Below are 6,822 nucleotides of genomic sequence, written 5' to 3' on the forward strand. Positions count from 1 at the left end.
TTTAAATATGACCATAATATTTATCTATTATATTTATTGAACCCAAATAATATTATAATATACTTACAATAAAGTATTCGCAAACATATGAATTATTTAGCGCATACTTACAGATTGCCTCTTATACCTATAACACAATCACAAGCTCAACTAATAATTAGACTTAAGAATGAAGGATTCCGTTGAATTTGTGGATGACGAGAAGAAAGATTCGGATACGAACTGGCAAATGGGTCTTAGAAGCACGGGGTCCTTTGACGGGGTCCCTTTGGTCATTCAACAACAAAACCTTCAGATTTTGTATCAGTCAATGGTTTTACAGATCAATCTGAGTTTTCTTTTACTATAGAATCTTTTACTATACTCTTATAGAAATATTGATCTATCCTTGCCGTATAAGTAACAACAGTGTTCAACGCTGTTATTCGCTTTGAAGGGTGTGATAAGAGAAGTGTTCTAAGTTAGTCCTTAAAGGTTACTAAAAATCTGTGGCTTTAGTAAATACTTCAAATCTATATTTGGTGGATTGCAGATGACCAATATTAAAGAGTTACTTAAAATAATTCTAATTCCCACTATTTTCCTTTCTACGAATTTATTCATGGAAGATTTTCATTACGTATATCTTCAGGGATTAAGTTATTGAATTTCGCTAATTTTCAAATCTTGTCGCAAGCTTTTGAGTAAAAAATCATACTATTCAATATAAAATACGTCTAGAAGTTTTCGCGTGGTACTCTGACAAGCAGTGGAAAGTGTTATAGAGTAGATATGTATTTATTGTAGGAAGAAGTACCATCCCAAAAGCGAGTGATACCGGCGACGTTGCAAGAGAAACTGTCTTACTACCGCGCATTTGTATCACCTTCCAGCAAAACTCAGATTACATCCATGCAACAGATCAAGTTTAACAGGTGAGTGTTCCCCGGCCAGGGAAATTTCTAAATTATGTACTCATATTTAATGTACTTATATGTATTTATGTATTACGAATCCTATTTTGGGTTTATGAATGTAACAAGTTTCGTAGCTAACCAGGGCTTTCGCTATTTATTTTTGAGAAATAAATATTAATGCTTGACTTTGGTACCATCTCTACACATATTCCCGTCAAAACAGCTCCATCATCATCATCAACCCATTAATGTCCCACTGCTGAGTACGGGTCTCTTCTCAGAATAAGGAGGAGGTGTGGGCCATGTCCACTGCGCTGGCCAAGTGCATATTGGCAGACTTACCATACAGACACATACCTTTGAGATTTTTTTTTATAAATCTCTCAGGTATGCAGGTTTCCTCACGATGTTTTCAACAATCACTCCACACAGTTCCATTACTTCTCTTAATTTTGACCTCTTGATCTCTTTTAAACCAGTGCTTTAAGTTACATAGATTCTGCACTTAATTGGCCCAAAACAAAACAACAGCCTATTTTTTGTATCGGCAAAACTCTAAAGATAGATGAATTGACTAGAATTTAAATTAAAATTAATTTATACACATATTTATTATCACAATGTTCTGCGAGAACTGAATAACTGAAACTGATACTAATCAGATCGAGCCAAAAAAGTGTCGTCGAGTTTAGTTTTAGGTTTTATTAGTTTTTTAACTTAAATACCGTGTACCGTGGCCACTGCCACCCATGGACATCTATAATCACCCCCAAATAGGATAAGATATTTCTACCTAAGGTCGGCCACAGATGCGCCGCTATCCCTGAGGAATATCACAGTAGCGCTTAATTTATTTATTTATTTTATTTCCATTTAATTCAGACATAGTCCATATTTTGTTAGTATTTACATTGTACTTAAAAACCTATGTTACTAAAATTTATTATAATTAAAAATAAGAAACAAAAAGTAATACTGTTGTTATGAGGCAGAAATAGGTGTTGCGATCGTGCCGCCAGAGTCGAACCACAAAGGGTCCTACCGCCTTCTAAATCGTCGACATAGATGATTAAAACATAAACATAATAATTATTATAAAATCTCAGCTGCCTTATAGTATAATGTATGTTCCTCCCGCAATTTAGACGAATAGAACGACAATATAATAAAAAACATGTAGAAAATGAGACGTACATACATAATATGTATGTACGAAATACACGTCCATTAGTCACAGTCCGTTAAAAACCTTAAAAGCTTAAAATACGGACTGACTGTACTGGGAAGTTACTAACTATAAGGGCATTAAGCCGCTACTTTATGGAGAATCCGAATTAGAGACATACAAACTAGACATCAGGTATATCGTGACATTCGACTGTGCAAAGTGAAGTGCATTTTGAGCCAGACAAGAAAAGTAATTAATCTTGCTTACATGTAAATAAAGATTTTATATGTGCATATTTCATTTTTCAATTTTTTGCTTATGTGTTCAGTACGTAAAGGATATTTTTTAAGTGTGCGTGAAGAGACATCTGAAACTGTTTATTATCCCTTCCGCACGCTTGGCGTTTGCCGGAAATTCAAAACCTCTACAAACGTTTGGCTTGATTAAAAGCTATGCTCCAAATACTTGCAAACCTACAAAACACAAGGCAAAGTCTCTATCCACACATTTGAATTTGTGACGATTTGGTAAGCGTTCGGACGCGTATTGGGAATAGTTCCCAAACTAGAAAAATGCAAATGAAAATGGACTTGTTCGGCCAATTTTGATAAAAACTATAACTGTATTATTATTATTAATGAGTTAAAATAAAGATATTTTTTACTAGGAAATAGAGGTAATTTCTCTAAAGACAGGCGCAAGGTTTACGGTAGTCATCGCAGTTTAAAAATGGATCTATGGATGCCATAGTTTACCACTCAACAGTTAGGTAGTTGATATAACAAACATTTTTAATATATTTCTACACGTTTCTCATAAAATCTCCAATAGAATCTAAGCTTATTGCATCTACGTCATCAAGCCATTTCATTTCCCGATAGCTACATAATAAGCTATGAAATTTTGATTGAAATAGCGTAATAAAGTAAATCGTTCAACAGGTATTTCGGTTTGAGGTAATTTTGCGTTTATGACTTCCGATATTGGGGTCATTATGGATGATTGCTTCAGTCGAACTTGTTTAACGGTATTCTCGATCGGAAGCTGTAAAATTAATAAAGGTTGAGTAATTTTAATTGTAATACTTATTTGTAAAGATTCAGCATAGGATAGAAGGTGTTTTTGCTGTGTTATGGTTTTAAATATTATAAGGTATATGGTTTTAAGGAAAAATATATTTACTGCTTAAAAATATAACCTCTTCTACATACATACGTACACTACTACATAGTACATATGGTACTTACATACATACATATGTATGTACGCTCGAAACATTACCCACTGTATTCGGGTAATAACCAAGGCGTATTAGCTGAACAGCACAGTATTTTCAGTATTTTACTGATGTGAATGGTGAGGCAAGATACATTTATTCACATGTTTATTATTAAGTTACGCATGCTATTCTACAGTAAAATAGATACAAATATAGCATGTTACTCTATGATGAATTAAAAAATCTGAATAGCTACTACGCGCTACTCTGTAAAATTGTCTGTGAAATTGAAGACACAAACGCGGTACGCTACTTTTGTATGAAATAGTAAATATTGAGTACTACACACGGCAAGCTACTCTGCATGGAATTAGAGAAGGTAAACAAAAGGTCGCTATATACAGAGATGTTAAACCTCTGTTGTTTGCCGCGTGTTCTAATGTCTGCTATAATAGCAACCCGTCCGTCCCAAGGATTTAACTCCTTGTTTACCGCAAAGCCAACCATTTCATTATGGACGTACCTTTTGTATGTTTTTACCATAGAAAGCTACACATGTTTTGAGTCTAGATTTGAATTCAAACTCTGGAAAACTACTTACTTTACTGATAGAAAAAGCAATGTAAGAAACTTCCTCTACTAGATATTTTCAAAAATATGTAATCCGCATTTGTCGGCACGGTGCAAAGATCAGAACTAAGTTAGAATTGAGTTGATAAACATATGACAAAAATAAAATAATCTGATACACATATACTTGTACACACTATCAATCATACATTCATACATACATGCAATCCTGAGGTATTCCTGGAGCGCTATTGCATGGGGCCTTCCAAATAGATATAAAAAGCTTTCCATTAAGACCGGCGATGCATTGTTGACTCCTCTGGTGTTGAAAATGTCTGTAGGCGACGGTAACTATTTTCCATCAGGTCAGTCTGCTTTATCGTTAGGTTCCTCGATAAAAAAGATGATGGTTGGTGTATTACAAAAATACTATCTATATACACAGTTTAAAGACCAAGTACTTGCTTCGAGTCTTAGCATTGACAGCCCTCATCAGCAACTATCACATCAAGCTGCGTGATGAAGCGGCCGCGTTAATAACGGAGAGCCTTCGATTCCCTAGCGGCGATAAACTGAATCATCTACCCTACTACAAGTTGTCGAATGCGATGTAGGTCGATGAGATTACGAGAGATTTGAACCACAAATAATCTTACCACATTCGAAATATGTTTAAAAATATGTTTGACTGTAGACGCACCACTGCAACACCTTTGTCTGCCTCATAATTGCTGTATTCCGATTAAAGGACTATGGTAGATAAGACACATTTATCTGTGGCGTTGAAACTTGATCGTCAACGCCAGATCCCATATAGGATGTTGGATTTTTTGCAAATGTCCATGGGGGGCGGTAGTGGCTTACAATCAGGTGGACAGCATGCTCGTTTGCTACTTCAAAATTATAAAGAAAACATTACATTTAGGGTAAAAACATTTTTTATTGTAATAATTATCGAAACGACTCACATTTTTGTCATTTGGATCGAAACTATTTACCACTTCCAAGGTAGGGGTAATCTTAAATCGGTTCATACGGATTGGGTTAATATTTTATGTGGTTCGGCGTATTTTGTGTGTGCCTTGAGGGTACTTATCCGAAGGGCACTATTTGCCCTATCTAATATTAGATTACCTGGCATAATGTAATGAGTTGCAGTGCAAAACATGGTTTAATTCAATTCCTTGAATTGAGGATAGGAATTTACGCACTGAAGTTAGTAACGCGACTTTATACTCATACTCTTATGTATGCCAATAGGTATTAGAGACTACGTAAGACCGTGAAAACAAATATATCGATAAACCGGCTGGCCGGATCTTAATTCGCAAACCGGCCTAGTCCACTTTTTGTCAATATCAAAATAAATAATCAAACTAAATAAAAATCATTTTGACAAAAAGTGGAGTCGGCTGATTTGCGAATTAAGGTATCGATATGTACATACATCTAGTATAATATAAAAAAAAACATAGGCGACGAGTGATAATATATACTCGTAGTGGTATAATTTTGGTTTCTTAGGCTGTTGTTTAAATCTTCACACTCTATTTTTCAAAATTATGTGAGTACGCAAAATTACCTCTGCGTTCGTAGCGGAGGAATGTTATCCTGAAAAAACTTTATTTCTTTAAAACCTGAAAAAAGCATGTATGTGAGAAGAGCCGTAGGTAATAATAGAACACTTTCGAACAATTTCGATAAAAATTCGCCCCAAAGTTGTATATTAAAATTTTGTTATTCCAATTTCGGTAGTTTAAAGGCTAGAACATACGGTACGGTACGGTACGGTTGGACGTGTTCGATAGTAAATAATTGTATCTGTCAAAATCATTCCCACAGGATTTAATCAATGTAGCGTAAACTCTCTTGTTTCGGGATGAATTGAATTTATCTGATTGACCGTTATTCCATGTACTGAGTGGCGGTTTGAAACAGATTCCGATATTATAATTTTAATTGGATTCAATACTTGATGTATCTACAATACGACAAGTAACCAATAAGTACTATGCCCAATAAGTAACTTCCAAATACTGCGTTCAAATAATAAGATTGTCTCTGCCTTCATTCGACGTTGTCAACTGACAGACACTAACTTCCTGAAAACTATTTTAGTGTTTCCTGTATCATTTTTGAAATATACACGGTTACGATGCTTTGAGTATTTAATTTACTTAATATTTCTTGTGGTTGACAATTCGGTAAACATAGTGGTCCTTCGAGCCGGATTTGAATCGAAACTTTTATTTTTATTATAATTCGTTTCATAATACGAAAGTCGATACTTTCATATTATGAAATGAAGTCCACTTCATCGTAAAATAATATAAATCTTTATTTGAGGTCTGTATTCTAAAATTGCCAGCATTCTGGGGACTCAACGCACGGACAATTTGTATATAGTCTTAGATTTGAAAGTATCGATTTTTATAAGTACTTTTCAATATAATTTTCGGTGTAAACCTGTAATATTAGCTGTAAATATGATTTAAATAAATAAATACTCTAAGTTATATATATATTTATATATTAATTATTATTTGCAACTACAATTATCAAACCGTACATTATAACGACACGAATATAATATCTAAATACGACAATATACGAAGCGTTTATTTTGTTACTAACGTAACATTATGTGCTATTGTAGCATGTAACACAATAACACAAAAACAATCACCATCAAAGATGTTTCTTGTACCCTTACCATGAGTTTTTACGTTTTGACAAATATGACTGTTTTGGTATTTGTTTACGTATTTGCCCATACAAATTCCAATCAGCGCCTTTAGCGGATTGTATCAGAACTATAGTGTCAGTAACGTAACATTAAATGTCTAAATAGACAAAATGGCGTTTTATGTTTTGTCTCTCTTTTTTGCGAACACGTGATGCAGACAAAAAGACTTGAGCACTTACTTATTGTTACGTTTACTCAGTCTACTGAAGCAAGCGGAACGGAA

Source organism: Epargyreus clarus, unplaced genomic scaffold (genome assembly GCF_041222505.1).
Source record: "Epargyreus clarus isolate Ecla_fem2 unplaced genomic scaffold, WU_Ecla_fem_2.2 ptg000014l, whole genome shotgun sequence".
NCBI classification, from domain to species: Eukaryota; Metazoa; Arthropoda; class Insecta; order Lepidoptera; family Hesperiidae; genus Epargyreus; species Epargyreus clarus.